Genomic DNA, 25,477 nt, shown 5'->3' with positions numbered 1-25,477 from the left:
GAACTCTCCAGAATGTGGCACACTCTACAGAGTCCCCCACCTGGGAGGCCAGGGTAAGCTCAGGCATTTATCCTCCAACTCCTGGCACCCTGCCTGGATGGGGGCAACCCCCAGGAGGTGATAATGCCCCAGCTGTGAAGAGCGTCAGGGGAAGCCCAAGGGCAGGGAGATGCAGCTGCCGGTAGCTGGATATCAGGTCAAGGGCACCGAGAAGGGACATGCCAGAGGGTCTGGGTAGGCTCTAGCAACATCTGCAGCTGGCAGCCTAGCCGGTTTGGGAGGCTGGTAAGAAACACATGCACGCTCAAAGGGCCCGGCTGAGAGAGTCAAACAAGGTAGCCGAGCAGGGTTATTGGACGGTGAGGCACCCCAGGTCTAGCAACGGCAGGAAGCTGTTACCTGCTCAGTCCAGAAGGGGCAAGTGAGGGGAGCCCAGGGAATGGGGAGCCATAGAGGCACCACCAGTCAGGATGAGGATGCCAGAACCCCAGCAAGGCTGTGGGGCAATAAATGTCCCAACTTTTCCTCCCACGTTTTACCTCTGGCTTAGGCAACAGAGTGGATGGATGATGGCGGTGGTGTGCTGGTAAATGTTTAACAACCGGCTCTCCAATGCAGAGCAGCCCTGATTAGCAGGGTCTACCGATTTCTGTCGTATAAATACTCCCACCAAGGCCTGTTTCAAGCTACCAACATGACATCCACCAGCTTATAAAATTGCTGAACGTTTAACAAATGGCTCTCACCAGCCAGCTCTGGCACACCATTAGTTGACGATGTCACATTCAAAGAAACAAGTATCATAGGACAGGGAACAGAAGGGAAAATAATAATTATAATAATTGCCATCAGAATCATGATCATAATGAACACTTAGGGAGCATCGCCAAGTGCCAGGCACTGTTCCAAGTCCCACACATGTTAACTGATCACATCATTACGACGGCAACTCCATGAGATAGGTGTTATAATCTTGCCCATTTTGTCCATGAGGACACTGAGGCACAGAGAGCTCCATTTCCTGGTCCAGAATTACCCAGCTAAGAAGTTCCAGAGTCAGGACTTGCACCTGGTCAGTCTGGCTCCATAGCCTACCCCCCGCCACACTTCTCCACAAACACTCCCCTGGGGTGCCACAGGTTGAGTTTAAATGGAGCGCCCAAGAGTTACTTAATGTAGCAGCCTGGAAATCAAGAATGAACCAAGGAGAAATGAGGAAACTGAGGCCCCGCAAGGAGAAAGGCATGCCAAGGCCACAGAAAGTGAGTGACCGAGCCAAGATCAGGACCCAGGTCCCTCACTTCCAGGAGCTCCCTGCCCGCAGCCCCCCGCCTCTCCCCGTGGGTGGCAGGGAAGGGGCAGGGCTGTGTGAACTGGACCTGGGGTCCAGCAGAGAGAATGAGTGTCCTGGGTCTCAGCGTAGAGATAGTATGTAAATCCGTCATGCTAGGAGACCTTTCCCAAGGAGAATGTAACTAGAGGACCCAGCTGTGGGACACACCAACGTTTAGAAACTTAGCAAGGATGCTGACAAGAGGCCAAAGGGTTGGAGCCAACTGCTCTGAGTTTTCTCAGATTCTGTGTTTGTCTGTTTGGCATCCATTAATCATGGGGCCAAACTAACAGTCAAATTGTTTACATATCCCCTGTGGTCTAACTTTCACGAGCGTGCAAAAATCCTTTCACAAACCTTCCAACAGTCTGAAGTGCAGACCCCAACCGCCTCCTTTATCTAACTCTCACCCATCAAGCCAATATTCCCTCTGCTCTAAAACCACCAGGACCGGGTACCAGACAACTAGAGACCACCCCTGGAGCTCAGAGCCCACCAACATTACTCACACTAGCCAGTCCAAAGCCATTTCTCCTGCCCTGGCCTGCCTTTCGCTAGGGAAAGATACATGGCCGAGGCTTTCCCCTCCGTCTTGCCTCTGCCTCCTGACTCTGGTGCTTCCCCAGGTGGCCCTGCGTGGATATGTGCCTCTCGTTTCCAGGAGAACCGTGAGTAACAATAGATTTTTGTTTGAATGGCATTATCCTCTCCATGTTGTCACTCAGTCACCTTTATAATTTAAGACCCGGGTACAGATCACAGACCCAGGGGAAGGCGAGGTCACAGAAGCCAAGAAAGAAAAGAAAATCTGTTCAGAAAGGAGGTCACGGCCGAGTGTGCTGGATGCTGCTGAGAACACAGCCAGTTGACCGGAAGGGCCCATTCAATCCAGGAACCCAGAGCTCAGAGGGGTCTTCATGGTGACCAGTTTCAGCAGGGGCAGCAGACTGGGTGCAGGAGCGAGCATGCATTGGGAGAGACAATCAGCAAGAGCAGGGAGCTGACGGAGAGTCTGTGCTCTGACCTGGAGGCTGTGCCAGGAGGAGTGGGGGGACCAAGTCAGGGTTAGGGAAAGCGGGAGATGCTCATGCACATTTGTGGGCTGACAGGAAGGTCTGGGAGGGTGGGCGAGGTTGCAGACGCCCCTTTGGCACCTTCCACGTGAGCTGCCCTGAGAATTCCCTGAAGACCATGAATAAATGATTAAAGACCGACATCGATCCACAGACCTGAGGCCTGTTTTATTTCTGACTCACGTCTTTTCCAGCGGCTGCTCTGAAGGGATGATGAGAAGGCAGCCCCTGGACCCCAGTAAAAAGAGTGGGCTCTCTGCGCTTGTGAAAACCTTCAAACCCCTTCCCAGCGTCCTCTTCCAGCTGGTGGCTCTTCTCACCCCCACAATGGCCCACCAAACCCACGATCACAGGGCCTGCTACCTTTGTGTCTTGGAAACTTAGCCATTCTTGACAAGAGGCTTTTTTTTCGGAAGAGCGTCTCTTTGAGAAGGTTTCTCTTCAAAAGACCCAGGCACGTCTGAGATGTTCTCTTCCCCTGGCACTATAAAGACATAAATTTTCCTGGCTCATCTCCTCTCCCGCTCTATGAGTTACGGCAGCTTCTCAGTCATTTATTATTCATTATTATCACAGTGACATACCCAGCCATCTAATTCATTGTCTCCCAGCGCTTTCCGCATCTCGTTTCTTAAATGCTCACCCGGCCGGAATTTCTTCTGACAAACTCCTTGCCCCGCTCTGGCGTTATCTTTCCCCAAAGAGGCATGATCATTCTGGAGCTTTATTGGCGATCTCGTGAAAGGGCCCTTCTGAAAGAATCAGGGCTTCGAATGATCACCGATCATTTAGCAAAAAGGGAGAACAAATGAGAACTAAATGGAACCGCCCATTCTCGCTGAACTGCAGAGGAAATTCAAGGCACCACCATCACAATGTCTCCTGGGCCTGGGAAGGCATCAAACATGTATGTCCCCTGGTTCCTAAGTGACCCCACTGACTGTCGCATCTGTGGACTGCCTGGGCAGATGACGTCAACATCCTGGATTCCCACAGGTAGGCAGGGAACTGTCAGCAGCCTGGGAAGGGGCTGTTTGTTCTCGGACCCTCTACAGTCATTCTTCCTGTCACCCCCACAGCCAGCACACCCAGATCCCACCCACACGGTTTCCCCTATTTGATGCCCAGAGGGACCCCTGCTGTGGACTCCAACTTCACCCCATCTAAACTTGCCTGCCCTATTTCTGTTCCTTTTAAGGACCTGCCTCTACTCATTGATCTAAGGCAATGTTGTCCAGTGAAAGATTCTGCAGTGACGGAGATGTCCTCTGTCCGCGCTGTCCAATATGGTAGCCACTGGCCACGTGTGGCTATGGAATACTTGAAACGTGGCTCATGCAATCGAGAACTGGTTTTTGATCTTATTTAATTTCAAGTTTAAGGGTAAGCCAAACTTAAATGGCCACATGTGGCTACTGGTGACCCGTTGGAGAGGCAGGTCAAAGGGGGCTTAGCCATTCATCTAGCATGTCCCAGAAAATAGTCATGGGTGACACTTACCAAGTTCCTGGCGCATGCAAAGCATTGTGCTGGATGTGCTCCATCCGTTATCTCATTTCATTTTCATGACAACCGTGAGAGGTAAGTACCATTATATCCCATCTTACGGTGATAAGACCGAAGCTCAGAGAAGCTAAGTCAAGTTGTTAAGAAGGGATTCAGATCTTGGTAGCCCAGGAAAAAGCTCCAAGGGAGATTACGGGAGCTCCATCTTTGATGAACCTTACAAGCAGCACAGATTCCTATCTGGGATCCTTATGATATGGTTCTGTCCAGAGGCAAGGGGAGGACCAGATGACCCTCCATGGTCCCTTGGAGGCTGTAATTTTTTCTAAAAAAATTGCTCCCATTCATTAAAATCACTATGTACCTTACTTGAGGAAAGGAACTATAACATGGAACAAGATTTAAAGAAATGAATCTGGGACTAACGGAGTGCCTTCTCTCATAGATTGATCCTCCAGGTCTTCTTTGCTAAACCTTGGTTTCTGGTCCTCTTCTCTAGAAAACTCTGCTCCTCCCTCCCATTAATTGTCTTCCACACGCTGGTACCAGCCTCTCCGAGGCTTACGATAAGAAGCCTTTCCAGCAAATCGGGTTGTTTGGACTAACGGTCTTTCTCTGCTACATTGGGGGGAACATTCTCTCTTCCTGGGTCCTGGACTCCTCTCCCCAGAGGAAGTTGCTTGGGACTTCCTTTCCTGATCAGATGCTCCATCCCTGAAACAGAATAAAACTTCCGTCACCCGCATCCCCTCTCCCAACTCATTGAGGGGGTGGGTGTCCCTAGGCAATCAACTCTACTCATTCTCTCCCCACCCCAGGGAGCTGCCAGGTCACCAGCACATCAATCTAGAAGCACTTACACTCTTTCTTTTCAATTCCTTTTCTGTTTTGTTTTTTAACCACCGCCACTTTTATTCCTCTAAGGTCAGGCTATCATGGCTTTTTCCTCAATCTTGCCAACGGGATGAAAAAAACAGATACATCATTGGAGGCAGGATCACACACAGATTCACACCGCATGCAAATGTGCAAAGTGTAGCTTCTTCATTCGGCTATAAATAATGTCTATGAAATAATCTGATCTTCCTCCCAGGTCCCAACCCCATTTATGGCTGGAAGAAGGGGAGGCGAGGGAAGAAAACAAAATTTAGTCCAATCCAGTAAACATGGCATCCTTCCATAATCTAAATAGTCTCTTTAGTCTCTTCAGGGTTTCTCGCCCTTGGCTCCCCCAGCCCCTTCAAGGTGGTGTCCAGCCTATGTGAACAGTGGTGATCTTACGACATCATTGCACTAGGGGGTAGGGGCCCTGGCCTCTATCTAATCCTTGGATGACACGTGGCTGGTGTCTCTTGAGCAGAACTGGCTACTAATCTGCAAAGCTCAGTGCCAAAGGAAAATGTGGGGTGCTTTGTTCAAAAATTACCAAGAATTTCAAGACGGTGACAGCAGAGCATTAAACCAAGCTCAGGCCCTTCTGAGCTCGGGCCTTGGGGAATACATAGGTTGCATGCCCACACAGTTGGCTGTGTTTACGTGCAGATCTGCCTTTTATTGGGGTCTACCGCTGGGCGAAGAGGGGTCTCTTCTCCTGGGGCTTGGTCAGAGCCAGAGTTGCCCCTGACCTTTCTGGCCTCTGGGAGGGGTGCTGTGCCCCATCCCCCACCAGGGCACAGGAGGTCAGGCCTGCAGCCCTTGGATATGGAGCCCATGTATCTCTGCCCATTGGTCCCAAACCCAGGTCAAGCCAGAAGCCCACCCTCCTCATCCATCTCCCAGGAATGTGAGTACTTCGGTCCTGCCCATGTCTCACGGAAATGACAGCGCTTCTGGACTCAGCGCTTCTCTCTTCCTACCAGGTGAGGCCTGCAGCCTGGGGGGCCACCTCCCCCAACACCCCATCCAGAGTCCTAAAAAGAGAGTGAAACAGAAGCCCCTGTGTAATGTCCAGGGAGAGGTGTTTATGACATGGACTCAGTACCACGTCTCTCTAACTGCTCAAACCACCGAGCTCAAAGGGGCAGATGCCCTCTGATTCGGCCCACCAGGCCTCTTCTTAATCTACTAAAGGGGGAGCTGAAGGAATTTCAAGAATCCTTACTTCTCCTGACCAAACCTGGCTTCCGAATCTATGATCTGGCTGCAGACTTGCAAATCCCATTTCGTGCATGCAAAGCTGATATTAACTTTCTTCCTCTTTGGCAGGGTGGCCATAACTGCCTGGCTTCCCTACCCTGCCTCCCGGGAAACTGAAACGGCTTTGTGTTCACATCCCATGAGTCTTGGGCATCCAGCGGACCAATTTCACAAGGTCAAGCGTAGGAAAGACAGGGAGTGTGACCCCATAGCGCCCACATAGTAGGGAGACCCGCCCAGCCCGTGTGGGGCCCTGTGCTGGAGACAGGAGGGTGGGAAGTTCCCCCTTTTCAGGTTAGATTTGAAGGAGGAACAGGTGTGAAAGGGCCAGGTGTGGCAAGAAGTGAGGAGGCACCCGCCCTGTCTTAAAGGGGCAGTCAACAGTTCCAGTTCACTTCTGCCACGTGGGGAATGCAAGCCCACTAACGTATTTACGGATTTTTAATGTTTTTATTGTTGACAATTCATTCCAATATTTAAAAAATAAGCAGACTGTGTGGGTACACCACATAGGAACCAAACAAAGCATGTTTTCTGGCTGAGTCCAACCCCTAAAAGAACAGAAAGAAGACCGGATGCTGGGAACTGGGGTATGGGGTGAGGCTGGTGGGGGCAATTCTCGTAGGATTTTAGTTGTATTCTGAAAGAGACATATTGCCCCTACCGGGAAGCCGTGACATGGTCTTAAACAAGGCAAAGGTACCACCAGATTTGCGTCTTGAAGAGACCCCTCTGGTTGGCGCATGGAGCCTGGGCTGGACCAGAGATAGGAGACGTGGGAAGACCAATTAGGAGAAGAGATTGATGAAGGAGTGACAGTGAGCAAGGAGACATATTTAGAAGGTTCCATCGGTGGGAATTAGAGACAGAGAATCATTAAATAAGTCAACAGTTTATTCCCTGGCACAAGCCAAAACTACACATTAAAATCAACTCAGGGGGCCGGCCCGGTAGCGTAGTGGTTAAGTACGCATGCTCCGCTTCAGTGGCCCGGGGTTCACCCATTCGGATCCTGGGTGTGGACCTACACACCACTCGTCAAGCCATGCTGTGGCGGCATCCCACATACAAAATAGAGGAAGACTGGCACAGATGTTAGCTCAGTGACAACCTTCCTCAAGCAAAAAGAGGAAGATTGGCAGTAGATGTTAGCTGAGGGCCAATCTTCCTTGCCAAAAAAAGAAAAAAAAAATCAACTCAGGAATTGAGAGGGATGTGGATCAACAGGAACTCTCCTTCACTGCTGCACGCCCACCTTGGAGAACAGTCTGGCAGTTTCTTCAAAAGTTAAACATACACCTACGTATAACCCGTTCTTTTCACTTCTAGGTGTTTCTCCGAGAGAAATGAAATGTATCCATACAAAGACTCAAGCATGTGTCCACAGCAGCTTGATTCAAAATATCCAAAAACTGGTAACAATCAAAATGTCCGTCGATGGATGAATGGATAAAGAAATTGTGGTATAGCCATACAATGGAATACTACTCAACAGTGAAAAGGAACAAACTGTTGATACATAAGGATGTGAAGGAGTCTCAGAATCATCACACTGAGTGAAAGAAACCAGACAAAAAAAAAACCACAAATACATGCTGTATGACTTATAGAAAATTCTAGAAAATGTAAGTGAATCAGAAGACCAGTGAGTGGTTGCCCGGAGATAATTGGCGGAGGGAGGATGAATTACAAAGGAGAAGGAGGAAACTTTGGGGGGAGTGATAGAGATTTTTATCTTGAGCGTAGTGATGGTTTCACATATATATATATATATATATATATATATACATAAACTGAACTGATCGAATTGTACACTGTGTGTATAGTTTAGCATACTCCAACTATACCTCAATAAAACTGGGGAAAAAATCAACTCAAGGAACCGAAATAAAACATTCTGGGAAGGAGGGCCCCACCCCCACACTGGCTCTGCATTTCCACGTTTTTTAACCCAACTTCTAATTTTAGATAGAAAAGAAAAAAGAAGGGAAAAAAAGACACCACAGTGAGACATCGCTTTAGAAAAGTGTTGAAATGCGTGAAACACTGAGATGTTACCAGAATAAATTAAATGAACAATTTCAGATCTTTGTCAAATATTCAAAAATATTTAAAATGAGCAAGTACAGAGAAAACTAATGTTGAGCAAATAATTTTACCGAATATCACCTATTACGCTCTAACGCGTGGCTTTTTAAAATTTGATTTTGTTTTTGTAACAGAAGCTTTTATTTCCAAGTCTTCTTAAAGGGACTTTGCTATTATGTATTTTTAAAGTGCAATTTGAAAAGAACAGGTCAGTTTTTAAACAATTATATTATGATGTTGCCACAGGGCACAGACTTGGAAGTCAGCCAGTCCTCAGGTTGACTCCCAGTTCTGTTTCTAGTTTATTTGGAGGCCTCAGACAAGTCGCTGTGCCTGTCAGAGCCTCAGTTTCCCCAATTGTAACACAGAGCTAATGACCCACTGCCTCCAGATGGCCCACCACGTAGCACACACGGTAGAGACTGAATGTGAATTTCCCCCCTCTACGGCAGTAGCTGATTATTATTAGCTTCTACTCTCAATATAATTATTAGATTTTATACCCAATTAGTCCTAAAGCTGCTATCTCCCCAAAGGAGACTGAAGGGAGCAAACTGTCACGCTCCGTCGTTTCATTCAAGTCTGAATGTTGATCAGACCATGAACTGGACACTCCTGGATGCATCATCAAACACTCTCGAAATCATCCCACTTTTCGCTCCTCACCTGCCAGGCAGCAGAACCACAGCTCTATGAAATACGAAGCGAATACTCTTTTATAGCCAGGCATTCATCTTCAGACTCCTTGGCATACGAGTCCCTCCGAGTTAGTTTATTATTTCCAAGAAATTGTAACGGAGCCTTTTTATCTACCTTCTGTTGTCGTAAGAGTGATCCCACATAAAGCATGTCAGCCGAATATGAGAGAGGCGTCCTTCGTCCGGTTTACTGTTTCCTTGAGACAGCAGCCTCTGGGTCTGGCCAGCTGACCGCTTTGATAGGGTCACTGAACATGCTTTTCAAATAAAGACAACTTGGAGAGTGTGGAAGGTCTTTCTTTCCTGGGTCAGTTTAGCCCAAGGTCTGGGGTGGATGGACCACATGGGGGTCTGGCGTGTCCCACCCTGGCCAGGCAGGGGCTCCTGGGCACAGCCAAGGTGCTGACTAGGACTAGACAGCTAAGCACCCAGACAGATGCGCTGGTCTCAGCCACCCTTCCCTCTGTGCCCCCCGCTTCCGGTCCTGGACCCCAACTAGTGTCCAACTTGCGGTTCGCCTCCCCCGTTTCCTTTCTCATCTCCTTGTTGCAAACAGACAGACCTGGTTCCAGCTTGCCTCGCTGGGCCTCAGTTTCTCAGTCTTTAAAATAGGGATAGAAAAAAATGCCAGAGCAGGTTTTCCGCTTTTTGGTTTTCAGTAAGGATCAAATCTGACGGTGGCGGGTGAACGCGCTTTGTAAATTACCCAGAGGGGAGCCGTTCCTGTCATTGTCATTCCTCCTCCGCGTGCAGGGAGCCGCGTGCTCTCCCCTCTCCCGCCCCAGGCCCGGCGGTGTGCATATAAACAGTCAATGTTTGCCGACTGCATCCCCGCAGAAGCGCTCCTCCAGGGAGCCGGCTCAGCTCTCAGCCCGGCAGCTCTAAAGCAATCGTTTACGACTCGGGGAACGCCAGGCTCCCCCCAGGCATCTCCCCGAATCCCCCAAAAGTTCTGAAAAATAATTTTAGTCTAATGAACTCTGGAAGCAAACAAAGGCAGAGGGAGAAGGAAGATGATGACCCGAAATAAACGACAAGGCAGATGGGGACCCGAGGTACCTGGGGGATGGGGACGCAGTGACCCCAGACTCCCGCACAGACGCGGACATCCAAGTGGAAGGCGCGAGGGGCGGGGCCTGGGCTGGTCCACAGGACGGGGGGACGGGGCGGAGCCTGAGGTGGGTAGGGTGGAGCCTGGGGTGGGAGGGGCTCACAGAACTGCAGGAGTGGGGGGCAGGAGGGGGGAGGGGGGAGGGGGGAGGGGGAAGGGGATGGGGGGATAAGGGGGAGGGGATATTGGGGTGGGCGGCCAGAGCGACGCCTAGGTACACAGATCAGGAGTAGGGGTAGGATCAGGTTACTCCCAGGGCGGATGGGGGATGCCTGGCCTTGTCGACATCTTGCAGCGTGACTGTGTTGTCCAGGAAGGGGAAGAGCTCTCCAGTTGGAGGAAACAGCATTTCCCCGTGCTACTGGGTTGAATTGTGTCCCCCAAATTTCCTATGTTGAAGTTCGAACCCCCAGCCCCTCAGAATGTGACCGTATTTGGAAATAGCATCTCTACAGATGTAACTGGTTAAGATGAGGTCATTAGCGTGGACCCTGATCCAATATGGCCTGTGAGGACCTCATAAAAGGAAAATGTGGACGTGAGATACACACAGAAGGAGAGAGCCTGTGAAGAGACACAGGGAGAAGTTGGCCACCCACAAGCCAAGGAGAGAGGACTGGAACGGGGGTCACAGCCCTCAGAAGGGACCAGCCCTGTCCACACCTCGATCTTGGACTTCCGGCATCCATACTGTGAGACAACAAATTTCTGCGGGTTCAGCTGCCCCAGTGTGGCAGTCGCTTACAGCAGCGCTAGCTGACTCGTACATCAAGTCACAGAGGCCTGAAGGTGCGTGGTGTGGGGGACTGCAGACAATTTGTAGCAGAGTGGGAAGCAGGAGAGGTGGCAGACGAGGCTGGGGCTCAGAGTGCCACGTTCAGGAGTTTGGGGGGGAGGCGTGGAGGCCTTCAAGCCGGGAAAGACGGTGGTCAGTTCGGGCTTTAGAAAACTCGCCTGGCTGCCGAGTGGAGGAGAGAGCCACAGCCGCCTGGGCAGAGACCGGGTTCAAGGACAGCTGGAACACAGCTGTTTATTATCTCACAGTTCCGGAGGCTGGAAAGTCCGAGATCAAGGTGTCTCCTGAGGCCTCTCCCCTGGGCTTACAGATGGCCATCTTCTCCCTGTGTCCTCACCTCATCCTCCCTCTGTGCGTGTCTGTGCCCTAATCTCTTCTTATAAGGACACCAGTCATATGGGGTCAGGGCCAGCCCACATGACCTCATCTTAATTTGTTTTTCAATTCAAATGTGCATTTATTGAACCTATAGTAAATGGGACACGGTCAAGAAATGCCCCTCTCCCCATCTGTGTACCATTTCCTGCCGTTTCTCCTCAGCTGGGTACTCCCGTGAACTAGTTTTTTTACATAAATGTTATGCAATCTCCTGTAATGGGATGGTAGTCTTGTTTGAAGCTCAGAGTCTTCTCAGAAAGTGGCGGGGAGCAGAGTGGTGGGCACAGCCGGTGGAGAAGTCGCTTCATTTGAAGCGTGCGTGGAGATGGACTCGTGGCTTCCTGTGGAGGGGCTGGGCTGGGCTGGCGCTCCAGTCCTGGGCTCTTGAAATACAGCATTGACATCTGCATGACCTTGAGTCACACGGTGTGAATGGAACTGGTATGAGCTGTGGCCCCATTGACTTCTTCCACAAAGCGGGGAGTGGTCGACTTCAGATCTGTAGAGAATTCGAAAGCCCGTGTGTGTTCAAACACATGTCCGTGGTCGACTCTGGAGGTCGTGTGGGGAAAGTCACAGCCGGGACGAACAGGGCAGAGAAGATCAGGGCCTTCCCAAGTTAACGTGGTGTCAGCGGGGAGCACAGAAGGCTCTGGAAGGAAGGCAGGCAGGTCGGCAAGCCCTGGAGCTCCACTGGGCTTTATAGGACCCTCGGCCTCCTGTCCCTGAAGGTGACATTCCTAGCTGGTCGTCGACCTCATCTTAATTTAATCACCTCCTTAGAAACCCAATCTCCAAATATAGTCATATCCTGAGGTCCTGGAAGTTAGGACCCCAACATATGAATTTGGGGGGCCACAATACAGCCCATGATAATGGGATACCCGGGTTTCTATTGCAGTTCACTCTCCAAGCCCATGGCCCCCTGTGACACATCAGAGAGAACCCAAGACAGGCCAGCTGCTCCCCCAGACTGGCCCTCACAAGGCGACTATTTTCTCTGGGAATTCATCACTGTCTGGGTTCGGCCCTCCCTAGCACGCTCAGAAATCTGATTTTTATTCGTTCGGGTGATATTGATCGAGCTGGCTCGGCACCAGACGTCGATTTTATGGGCCCCGTGAAATGCTCCATCTCTCTTAAGGGTGAACCGGCGTGAGCCAAGTTCAAAGAAAGTGATACATGAAAACCGCAAGGCCCGCTGAGCGATTTGCCCTGTGGGATGCAGCCATCGGGGGTACAGGTTGACGGGTCATACCGTCTCTCCCTCAGGCAGGCTCCGAGGACAGGCAGATGACCACGGGCCGGCCACTTTGGGTGGACAGAACTTGCAGACTGACTGTACTTTCTCATCCAACAGGCGGGCCTCCTGGAGAAGGACTGTGATGCCCCCAAAATTCACCTGATTAGTTCGAATCAGAACAAGGAGAGTGAGGCAAACTCGGGCGCCGGCTGTGGGCTGAGGCAGCCTGAGGCTCCCTCTCCCAAGCCAGGGCTCACCTGGCAAGACAATCTTGATGCCTTAGCCAAGATGCCTCCTGCCTGGCCCTGTCGGACTGCTCTGCCCTCAATGTCTCCAGGCCCCGGCTTACCAGCCCCTTCTCGTTCCGTGATCTTTCTCCGAACAGGGTAGGATTCAACTGGCCAGATTTCCACCTGCTGAAATTGCAAACCCACGCCAGACTCCAAATCCAGGAGCACAGGAGTTCTGGTCTTTCCAAATCCTCCAGCCTCTCATTCACTCACAGACCCAGGATCCCACCGGAGGCAAAGCCCAGCTAGAGGGAAATGTGACTTTTCTGGGCAGCCCCGTTTACAGAGGCAGCTAACGAAGCCCCAACATCAGGACCTCTCCTTTGCCTGGGCCCCTTCAAGAGATGGAAGATGTCAGGAGTCATAGAGTGTTCTAGGTGGGGAGAGATCTAGATGTCTAATAAATTGCCCACAAGAGATCACAGAAGAAAAGGACCTGAATGTCCAGGGCTCCGTAAGTACTTTGTGGCGATTTCCTTTCTCCTTCCAAATAAATAATCATTTTCATACCTAAGTTTATATTGTATTTATGCATCTTTTCTCTCAAAGGGAATCCCTCGAATGGTCTGAACTTCAGGCCTCACAAACCCTGGATCCACTCCTGCTAGTTTCCTTCAGTCCTCATCCCACTAGGGTGCTGGGGGCGGGGGGGGGGGGCCCCTCCAGATGGGCAGCTCCATGCCTTCGGGACTCAGGGACGCCGCCCAGGAGGTGGGTGGACGTGATGAGCCAGAGATGAAGAACCTGCAGGTTTTCAGCGTCTGAACCTTCCGTGTGTAGTGGAATGTTGGCTCTGAGCTCTGCCCCCACAGGGAAGAGTACCCCCTGTCCCTTTGGCCCTGCCCGAGGCCACCACCGCTGTTTGGAATACCCACTTGGCTGGCGTAGCCACGGGTCCCCTTCATTTCACCGAAGCGAGAGATTTACATCTTTTAATAACACATGTCTTCCTGTTCCTTTCCAGGGACATTTTTAAGCTTTAAAAAACCAAAACTTTGAAAATTGCTTTAAAAGTTGAATCACGAATTTTTGTGCCTCCCCCTCAAAATCAAAATAATGTATTTTTGCAAACGACGGAAACATCAGACGCCTTCAACATCAGACGCCTTCCCTCGGTTGTCTGTCTGTCTGACTGACGCGTGTTTAGGGACAGGTGACTGCCTGGCTGAATTTATGTCCTGGCGCGTTTTAACGAGCTTTGTGCGATGGTTTTGACCTGGGCGTTGCCGTGTGGCTCTGCGTCTCCCATTAGTCTGGTTGTGTGGGGTCTCCTCACCTGTGGAGAGTCCCTCCCCCCACCCCCCACCCCTGGGGCGTTGTTGTGTGTCTGTCGGTTCCCTCCCCACCTCACTCCCATCTAAGCGGGGCTCCATATGGGACTGCCTCAGGCGCCAAATCCTCCGTTCAGGATAAAGTCTGTCACAGAGGGACGAACGCAAGAGGGACAGTAGCCAGGGCCCTATCGCCACATGAACTGGTGGCAGGGCTTCAGACACTGCAAGCTTCTCTCCACGACATCCATCTCCCCCTTTCAGGGTCTGCTTCTTCCCCTCTTTGCCCTCCTCCCGCCTAGGCCCTGCCCTTTGCCCCCCCCCCCCCCAGGTGTAAAATGCCCACTGCTCCCTTTGCAAGAGCCGCCCCTCTGTAAGCAGCCATCCCGGGAACTCATGCATGATTCATAGGCGGCGCCTGGCCTGGGAGCGAGTGCCTGGGAGAGGATGGGAGGCCCACAGAAGCAGTTTAGTTCGGGGAACATTCTCTCATGGATGCACATCCATGCTGCCTGGAAGCGCCCTAAAGAGAATCTGACGTGTGGCTACCTCTAAAATAGCTTTTAAGTGTGCAAAGTGCCCAAGGAGGACGGAAAGGCGCAGAGCAGACGGGACCCTGGGCGGCGAGAGTTCCATTCTGGCTTTGTCCTTGAAGCACAAAGCACCATGGGCCCTGTGGTGGCCTCCTGGGTGCTCGGCGGGGAGAGAGGACTGTCCTGGTTAAGGCAGGGCCGCTGGGACCTCCGGGCCTCTGCGCTCCACTCCCTCACCAAGCCAGGCTCTTTCGGCTCTGTGGCTGTTTCAGAGACAGGAACAGCTCTGTCATCCTGGCCAAAAAGGAGACCCCGCTACAGCCTTCACCAGAGGCCCAGACCCAGGCAAAGCAGCCAGGGGGCTGGACAACCTGGCTCAGTTTCAGTATCACACCCACCACCTAGAGGGCCTTGGGCAAGTCACCAAACCTGGGGATTGGGAAAAGTGTGCCCTCCTGACTTGAAAACCCCCAGGTGGTATCCCATCGATTTCTTATCTACTTGTCTCTGTGATAGCCACGTACAATGGGGTATTCAGAAGGAATACTTGTCCTGGAGACCAGACCTGCAGAGCTGCTGGCCAATCAAGAAGGCCCACAAAGGCCAACACTTACCGGCAAGGCACATGCATCAGTCATAACTTCCACTGGTAAGTGACTGAAATCCCAATACAACTTAGCCTCACAAAAAGGGGGAACTCATTAGTGCCCATAGGTGAGAGGTGGTTTCAGGCATAGCTGTATCCAGGCACAGAAACAATGTTGTCAAGAGGCTGCGGCTACCACCCATGACTCTGCTTTCCCCTCTGTTGGCTTCATTCTTAGATAGGCTTGTCCATGTGGTGCTTCACGGGCTTGCCAGCCCAGTGGAGGACAGTCCTTCTTGTCCAAGGGCTCAGCAAAAGTCTCAGGACTAGGCACTGTAACCAGGAAGATGGTAAATGATGAGCTTGGGGATAAGAGGTGTCAGTGCCACCCAATCCACACAAAATGTGGGGAGCGATCCCTAGAGGAAACTCAGAGTCATCAGAAGGACGGGAACAGTATGCTGGGAAGAGAAAAACAGCGGGCATCCAACATGCAGTGAAGACAGGGACTCCATCGTTGCTCCATGCTGTTTACACAGACAGGCAGGCATTCCTGGTTCCAGGTTCGTTCTCCCTGGCAGACAAATTCCCTCTGTTTTAAATACCCAGAGTGGTTTCTCTGTTCCTAACTGGAATTATCTGTTACCCTAGTGAATGGCTCTCCTGGGGCCAGGGTGGGCAAGGGGCTCCCCAGCAGCAACCCCAGCCATCCCCAACTGGCTGGGGCATCTGGGGCAGGGGGGAGGCCAAGCAGAAGCCTGGGTGTTTGGCTGCCTCTGGGACAATCTGCTCAACCATGGCCCAAACCCAAAACAGCCAGCCTGGAGTCTCGCTTGCCCGTGGGAACAGGAGGCAGACACTCCGTGGGTACAGAGGAGAAATCGAAGAGAATGCCAAGCACCCTCGATGGCGGTTCTATAGTAGCTTCAGTGCAGCATTATCTGTACCTGCTTGTAGTAGACACTCCTTGAGCCTGGGCTGGGCCCCCACCCGGCCCTGCTGTGCCCTGGGTTGGCCTTGGGGACTCCCTGGGAGGTTGTCCCATGACCCCTCAAATCCTCCTACTTCTCAGATTGGCCCCTGGCTCAAGATCTGCAACCCTGAGCTCATCTCCCTCTTGCCTCCAGGGCCACCCACACTGCCTGCATGGGGACAGCCTTCTGCAAAGCCAGAGGAGAAAGAGGAAAGCTTACTCCAGCCCCAGGTGGGCCAAGGCCCAGCCTGAATCCTGCCACTTCCTACTGATAGTCTCCAGCCTACCTCCTGGACACAGGCAGAGGCCACCTGCATGCTGGAGCAAGCTCAGAGAGCACAGGTGAGAAGGGGGACCCCCAGGAACCCCCTCCCCCAACTGCCACCCATCCAGCCCCACTTCCCATTCATTCTGCCCCCTCCCACCCACGGCTCAGAAATCCAGGAGCATCACCATTGTCACGTAGCTTGGAGGCCTTCTTAGGAAGAAGTTGGCCATCACTCGTCTAGTGCCCAGCCCGGCACCCATGGCTGCAGAGGGGTGGCTGGTGCCACAGCACCACAGTGCCACCCATTTCTCAGCCATCCACGCGGCTATGCACTGAGTGGGCTCTGGCCCCCAGGGGGCCTCTGTGGAGTTGAGTGGGGCCAGAGAGGGGAAACAGCCACCCTGAGCACCGCCTGGTGTTGGGCTGGGTCCTCTGGTGCCAAAGGCCACAGGCCCCTCCCCCTCCCGACAGACCAAACTCAGCAGCTGTCTGAGCAGCTGGCCCATAAAATAGGAACTTTTCTGCTCTCACTTCCACCTCCCAGGAGATGCTGTAGGGGAGGGTGCACCCAGCTCTCCCTCCTCCATCCCTGGCATGGCAGGCGAGTGACAGCTGTGGTTGTCAAGATCTGGGTCTGTGCTGCCATGAAACCAGAGACCGTCTCTAGTTGCTGCTGCTGGGCAGAGGCCTCAGGTGGGATGGGGAAGAAGGGACAGTCCCTCCTGCCTCTCGAATAGGGAGGCAGCCTCTCTCCTCTGCCAGCCCGTGGCCATGGGCAGCAGGACCCGGCACTCCGCTCTGGCCCCAGCACCTGTTGTGGTGCAGAGCGCCCTCCCCTTGCAGGTGTGGCCAGTCTAGATGTGGGGAAAAAAGACAAAGAGGAGGGAACCCGTTCTGGTTTCTGAACTCTTAGGAGCCTAACCTCCTCTTCATATCAAGTGGGCTTCTATCCTTTGAATAAAAGAATTACAAGTTGCCTGGCCCCAGAAACCCTTTGCCCTTTGAAATGCAATGCCCCACCCTTGTTCGTCTGTGGGGACATCATTCTCTGCTTGGGGTAGTAGTGCCATCCCTGGCCCGAGCTGGTGTTAAGGTGGGGTGGACAGACAGAGAGGTGGGTTGCAGTGGACCACGTGCAGCCCTCTGTTCCAGCCCAGAATGAGGATCCTGGTCTCCTCTTAGAACCACCCTTGGGGCCTAGAGGGCAGAGAGGCCATTTTGTCATCTTGTCCCTGGGCTGAACCCATTAGTCCTTGTTCAGACAATCTCTTTCAACCTTCATTACAGGATCAGCTTCTTCCCAGGGAAAGGCAGAGGGTCTCCGGGGGCATGAGGACCCTTCACAGAAAAGGAGGCAGTGGCTTGGGGCTCCTTAGCTTGTGGACAGAAGTCAGGAGTTTAGAAATAGTCCCTCTTCCCATTGAGACGGCATTACTCTCACCCCAGCATGGCAGCAATGACGCTGACAATGGAGCATGGCAGCAATGACGCTGACAATGGGCCTCTTCTGGTCCCCTTGTTCTGTCCACCAAGTGATTGACATTTAGAGGGTGTAAGAGGTTAACAGTGTCCCCCCCCCTCCAAATTCATGTCCACCCAGAAGCTCGGAATATGACCTTATTTGGAAGAGCGTCTCGGCGATGTCCTTCTCAAGGTTAGAGTTGAGACCACACTGAGTCACGGTGGGCCTTAAGGCGGCGAGCGTTTCCTTACAAGAGACAGAGAAGGACACCTGGGGACAATGGGAGGAAGGCCGTGTGAAGACGGGGCAGAGATTGGAGTCAGGTGTCCACGAGCCAAGGAACATCGAGGAACGCCACCAGAAGCTGGAAGAGGCGAGAAACAATTCTCTCCCACAGCCTTTGGAGGAAGCGCGGCCTGCCAACACCTCGATTTTGACTTCTGCCCTCCAGAACCGCGAGAGAATAAATTCTTATTGTTTAAGCGACCCAGCTTGCCTCCTCCTACAGGCAGCCTCTCGGCTCACAGTCTTGGAAAGCAAAGCGACTCGCAGCCGGCCTTGGACCTTATCCCCCAAGCTGGCCAGGCTCCGGGGTGAGTTACCATAGCTCCCAGAAGCCAAGGAGCCTCCAGAGCCGGGAGGCTGTCCCCTCACTTGCTCATTTCCAGAACTGTGCTCGCCAACATTGCCCCACCCCAGCTTAATAGTAAGGATTTTATTTGCCTTACCTATTTTATGGTAAATTATTTTATAATTTGGCTCCTCGTGTCTTATTTTAATATTTTATTCTATCAAATAGAGCAGGAAATCTTACTTCACTGCCTGGATCACCCTCCAGTCGAACCAATATGAATACGGGGTCAAGGCATTCAAACAAGACAAAAGGCATGGACAGGCGAAAGCCAAACCCAGCAGCAGACAGGTGCATGAAAACAGAAATGCAAATTAAGGCAACAAGGAGATGCCACTTTATAGCCACCAGTTTGGCAAAAATTAGAAAATAGGATAATGTCAAATGTGGGTGGAGACATGGGGAACTGGGTTCAGGACGTGCGGCCAGGGCTCAGGAAGGCATGGTGGTGGCAGCAATGAACATGGCGCTCCCATCTGTGCTAGAGGGCTGCTGTCTCCCTCAGCAGCCCCAGGAGGGGACATGCACAGGGTGCCAGGCATGGCCCTGTTTGAGATGGCAGGTTGTGCGGGAACCCAGGCTGGCTCTGTCAGCGTCCCCACAGGAAACAGGTGACACTCCCAAATTAGGTTCATTCGAGGAGGGTTAATTCACAAAGGGGCCGTTTACAAAAGTGTGGGTACAGGGGAACCCCAGAGGTCGTGCCAAAGCCCCAGGTTCAGAGCCGCAGAACTGTTACCCAGGCCTGAAGGGAGGAAGGGAAGCAGTGGTGGCCGGACCCAAACGGGAAGAGTCGTGTGGACGAGGCTGCCTTAGGGCAGCAGGACCCAGCCAGCCTGAAGTGCCGCTGCCAGAAGGATCCCGAAAGGATTGCCCTGCCCTCTCCTCCTCCTCCCCTCTCTCTCCGAGCTCCTCGTGGGACTTCTCATTGGCCCAAACCCAATCAGAAGGCAAAGAGCAAGGAGCCCATTGTTGGGGTCCATACGGGAAAGCCTGCTGGGCACAGAGCAGGTGGGGAAGGGTGGGGGCGGGGCCTGGAGGGGCAGACTGAAGCAATGGGAGACACTCAGCACACTCCCACCCTAGGGATCGGATAAACTACACACAGCGCCGTGGAACACAACGTGGCAACTGGAAGAAGTGAAAGGAGTGGTACGTACAGCAATGGCAGGGGGTCTTAAAAGCCGGTGTTGAGTTAAACAAGAAGAGAAAGACACAAAACAGGGTCAGGAGGACAACACCATTTGTGTACATTTAAGATGCACACATACACAAGACCAAACCATTTCAAAGATGTGCCTAGAGCCAAGGCACCAACCAGAGGAGGGCCTGGGAACAGAGACTGGGAACAGAGAGGGCTCCCAAGGATGGACAGTGAGCCATGAGCTGGGGGCATGATTGACAGCTCCCCGCCTACACCCCTGCATCCCACTCGGCAAAAGTACTCCTTGAGTGAGCAATCCTCTCGGAGTGCCAGGTGACAGACTGTAACCTATTTTCTCCCTCTCTGGAGGGAAACAGTGATCATGGTTTCAGAATCTCGGGGTGAAATGAGCTGGGCCCAGTGTCGCTCAGGGAGGGAACTGTTCAAATCCTTCTACCACTCTGTTGTAGGAGGCCTTGTTGGGGGGGTCTCCTCTCAGTGTCCCCTTCCCTCTTCCTAACAGAATCCAGACTCCTGCTTGGCCGCCCATCTTGCCCCGTGCAGCCCACGTGCTTTGGGCAAAATGAATGCACCCCCGGTGTAGAGGTCATGTGTTAAAATTTGCTGGGGCCACCATAACAAAGCACCAAGACTGGGTATCTTAAACAATAGAAATTTATTTTCTCACAGTTCTGGAGGCTGGAAGTCAGCCATCGAGGTGTCGGCAGGGCTGTTTGCTCCTGAGGCCTCTCTCCTTGGCTTGCAGACGGCCGTCTTCCCATTGGTCTTCACACGGTCTTTCCTCTGTGTGTGTGTCTGTGCCTTAATCGCCCCTTCTTATAAAGACACCAGCTGTGTCGGGTTAGGGCCCACCCATATGACCTCATTTTACCTTAATTATCCTTTGAAAGGCCCCATCTCCAAATACAGTCACATTCTGAGGCACTTGGGGTTATGAGTTCAGCATGTGAATTTAGGGGGACACAACTCAGCCATCACAGATCAACTGGGTTGGTGGCTCAGTGGACATAGGCCTCTGGGTGTACCCATTGCCCTGGCCACAGGCATCACTGTCTGGTCAAGTGGATCTTGGAATTCATGCTTGGATGCAGGACAGACTCTCCACCTCCATCAGGATGACGTAGCATGAAGAAGTAGAGATGCAAATGACGTGGAACCATGACGGGGAGCCAGCCAAGGATGAAGCTTTCATTGCAGAAGGCAGAACAGAGAGATGGAAAGAAACCTTTCATGACACTCTGGAGCCACTAAACCAAACCCATGCTGACCCCCTCGCCACCTCCAGTCTTTCAGTCACAATAGCCAGGAAATCTTTGATGTTGGAGCTGATGTGAGCTCGATTGTCTAATGCAAACAGCCACCCAATTCCCGTGTCTCTGCAGTTCCTAATGTGGGTCCCATGCACCTCCATGCTCCCTGGGGAGAGAGCGGCTGGTAGAGAGATGGGAACAGCTATTCCTCTCCATCAGGCTGAACCATCACACTTCCTCGCGGAGAGTCCTGGAACTGGGGAGTTTGACGTCACCCAGGGATCACACCCAGAATAGTGTGAGTTATTCTTCTCCAGCCCCCAGGGTCTGTACCTGGAGTCCGGAGAGGGAGGTACAGCTCCTTCTCTTAGGAGGGCTGTTGGCTCCTGGATGTTTCTTGCTGCCAAACCTGAAGAAGGGGCTGGACCATCTCCACCTCCATCTCCAGATTTCTAAAAAGCCCCTGAGTGATGGGTCTATGAAATGCCAGGGCATAGGAGGCCAGGCCATCCACAAATGCCACTCCTGACCCAACCCACCATCCCAGTAGCATGTTGAGGACATCATGGCTCCCACCAGCCCTGGCTCTGACTCAGGGGGAATTGCTGATCCACCCCACCCACTGGGAGGCTGGTAGCGATTGCCCTCAGAGGCTTGGGCGCACCTGCATCACTCTTGTTTCCTCGAGCCTGCCTGACGCTTAGCACGTGCCCTTTTCATTGAAGCTGCTTGAAGGGTCTCTGCTCTATCCCCACCTCTGGTGAATCTATCACTGAGAATTCAGGAGCCACTCCCTTTTGTGAGGAAATCCAGTTTATTCAGCAATTCTTGCCTCCAGGAAGTTCTCATAGGCAGCTGGCCCACCACGTCTGAATCTCCGAGCTTTGCTCAACTGCCTCCAATGGGGGGTCCATAGTGACCCATTTTTCCCACCTATTGAGATGCTCTTGAACAAATGAAGCCCAGCCAGGTGCTCCTCTGGGGCTGAGAGACTGTCCACCTCAGAAACGGAGGCCCTGGCTTCCCAGCCAGGAACCCCCGCAAGGCGGGATCCCGTAGACTTTCTCTCATCACTTCTCTGCAGGGGCCCAGCCATCCCCATGAGGATGCAGGTCATCCCCAGGCCCTCCCTCCTGCTTTTGGTAGATTATGCCCCTTGACCTCCTTGAGTCCTGCTAACAGTTTGCCCTGCCCCTCTAGTCTCAAAGCTTCCCCCACAGCAAACACAACTGACACATCCCAGGAGACCTTCAGGACAGAGGGAGTGTCTGTCACCAGCATCGTTCATTCTCCCACTCGGAAATGACTCCAGGTTCTTCACAAACCAAGTACCTCTTAAGGCAAGGCTGAAAATTACTTTCCAACCCTTACCTTCATGAAGCTTTTAGACTTCCTTGGTTGAATGAATTTATGTGAAAATCTGGTCCTCCAGATCTATACAGCCTCCAAAAACGGTAATTCCGATCTCCATGTGTTTTCCACAATGTCGCTCCTTTGACACAAGCGCTGTTCTAAGCTTCATGAATTCCTTTAGCAACATGACATTCAACAGTTAGGTGGCGTGTGTGTGGCACCCACCACCGTGCCTGGCGCAGAATAAGCTCTCAAAAGACATTTCTTGGTTGAAAAAAATGAAATAAGGCTCTGTGTTTACCACACTGCCGTTCTGACACTTACCACCTGGAGTTGGCACACATCCCACAGGTTTAAGGGCGTGGTCCCCATTAAGACTGCTCCCACTTCAGACACCAGGCACAAGTTCAGGGGTCCCCAGGCCACCCGCGATTCTGACCCAAAGGCCACAAATCTGGAGGGTTTCCATGACCCCTCTCAGATTCAATAGTTTGTTAGAATGACTCACACAGCTCAAGGAAGTGCTATATTTTATGATTATAGTTTTGTTGTAAAGGATACAGATCAGGACGCAGCTAAATGAAGACACACACAGGGCGAGGTCTGGGATGGTCTTGAATGCACAACTTCCGTGCCCTCTCCCCGGGGAACCTGGGTGTGTCACCCTCTGGCACACTTGAGTGTTCACCAACCAGTAAGTTCCGCAAAGCGTCAAGGTCAGATGTGAAACTGCTTCCTGGTTCATAGATGGCCATCTCGTCACTGTGTCCTCGCATGACCGAAGGGGCCGGGGAGCTCTCTGGGGTCTCTCTTATAGGGCATTATGACATTCCATGAGGGCCCACCCTCAGCCCCTAATCACCTCCCAAAGGCCCTGCCTCCTGACACCAACACACTGGGGGTTAGGATCTCAATAAATTAATTAGGGGGCACAAGCATTTAGATCACAGCAGGCTGATATCGCCTGGCTCAAGACGCCATTAGGCTGATCGCAAGGTTGGTCTCTCTGGCACGGCCAGCCCCCCTCCTGAGTCGTTTCATTCACATAAACCCAGGTGTCCTCCAGGAACGCACCGTGAGTGACAAATACTCCCAGCTACCCGGGAAATTCCAAGGATTTGAAAGTTCCCTCCCGGGAACCTGAGACAAAGGCCAGTCAAATTCTTTATTACACAATAGTTCAGATCTTGAGTGATTATTTTAATAAGAGGTGCAGTGGACCACTTGAGTTCTAAAATTCTGATGGTCACTCTCTAAACATAATTGGAATTAATCCCAAGACTCCATGTGGAATGACCTTCCAAGAAACACACCCACTAGATAAAAATTATCAGAAGACATTCTGGTCTATGCTTATGGCTCTCAAAGAAGACTACACACTGATGCTTCTTAACATGCCTTCTCCCGTCTTTCGGCATTTTGATTCCCTCATCCTCCTCTCTCCACTCTTTACTCTCACCTCCACCAAGAACTCTGTCCTGACCTGGGCCCCAGGAGTTCTGGACCTTTCCTCCCCTCCCCCAAGAAACAGTCTGAGCTGCCAAGGACCATGCCTCCAATTTCATGAATGAAAAGAAACTTTCCAAACTGCAATGGTTAATTCTCTGTGCCGGTTTGACTGGCCGCGGGGTGCCCGATTAAACATTATTTCTGGGTGTATCTGTGAGGGCGTTTCTGGATGAGATTAGCATTTGAACGGGTGGCCTCGGGAGAGCAGACGGCCCTCCCCAGCGTGGGTGGGCGTCCTCCAATTCACTGAGGGCCTGAACAGAACAAAAGGTGGACGAAGGAGGAATTTACCCTCTCTTCCTGACTCACTGCTTGCGTTGGAATATCTTATCACATTTCATTTTCTTCTATGCCACCAGCTCTCCTGGGCTTCCACCTTGCAGATGGCAGATCGTGGGACTTCTCAGCCTCCATAATCACGTGAGCTAAGTCCTCATAATAAATCTCCTTTGCTACATATGTATCCATATATAGATCCTGTCGGTTCTGTTTCTCTGGAGAACCCTGACTAACAGGCAAGTCTCACCTGTCTTTGGTCCTCTCTCCTCCAACACCCTACCACCTGCTTGATTACAGCAATCTGTGTTGTCACAAAGATCTGAAAGCCAAGGTGAGAAGATAGATCAACTCATTGAATGTCAGCTTGACAACACCCTCAGATGATCCATAAAGCGAGCTCTCCTCTCTTCTCCTGTTACAGAAGAAAGAATTGTAACTCAGCGCTCTGTGACCTGCCTGAAGTCACATAGCCAGGAGGTGACAGAGCCCACCTCCAGCCTGGATCTTCTTACGCTGGGACTGGCCATTTCCAGAACACTGCGCTGAGACTCCGTATGTAAACACTGACCCAGAAACGCCACAGGACCCTCAATTATTCAAATAAAGTTGCAACCATATTTATTCTACTCCATTTGCCAAAGTGGATGTTCTAGAGAATTTTTTCAGTATGCATTTGAAAGTTTGAACCAAAGGGGCTTCTGATGAGCGCCCAGTTAACAAGAACCAGACACCTCCTCCTCGCCCCACATCTTCCCTGAGACCTCTGGATTTCGGGAGGAATTAATGTGAACTCCCGTTTCTAACCAACTCTGTTTCCTGAATTTCTAAGCAATCCAGGCACCTGCTATTTGGAATGAAGAGAATAACCTACGTGTCTGCTTGGCTTGATGAGAAACTGCAGTCCTCAGGCAGAAGAAGATGCTTCTAGACATCCTGGGTCCTTCTCTTCCACAACTTGCCTCTCCTGGAAACAGATGTGGCGCAGGGCACCCTTTCCGGCCCACGGACCTCCTTACGGAGGCTCCTAATACATTTTTCACACTTTTTTTGCCTTCAAAAGGGGTCAAGACACAGGTCCTGGGTGGCCGTGATGTTGAGAAAGTGTAGCAAGTTCAAATCCAACCTCCACAGCCCACGGGGTAATCTTGGATATGTTACCGGACTCGCTGAGCTGTTTCTCTACCCACAAACTGGGGGCCAGGGGGGCTCCCTTGCTCAAGTCCACCCTTCAGGCCGCTTGAGAACCCTACATGTTAACACCGGTAAAGGGTTGCCATGCCGATGCCTCTGGGCACCTTTCCCACCTTCTGCTTTTCCTCCAGAAGTCTCCCTCAGGGCAGATTCCACACCCCACTAGAATGTTGGCCTGCAGTGCCCCTGACAGCCCTAAAAGCCCTGGGTCCCCATGGAGTGAGGGCCTCCCCTCTGCTGAGCCAGCACCCGCCCAGCCATGTCGTTGACGGCCATCACTCTCATCGCCAGCTCAGGCCAAGGCTGGCAGAGATGAACTCCACTCCTCTCACACCCCTCCTCTCTGTGGTGGCA

Source organism: Equus quagga, chromosome 7 (genome assembly GCF_021613505.1).
Source record: "Equus quagga isolate Etosha38 chromosome 7, UCLA_HA_Equagga_1.0, whole genome shotgun sequence".
In the NCBI taxonomy this organism is placed as follows: Eukaryota; Metazoa; Chordata; class Mammalia; order Perissodactyla; family Equidae; genus Equus; species Equus quagga.
This window is presented reverse-complemented; position numbering follows the sequence as displayed.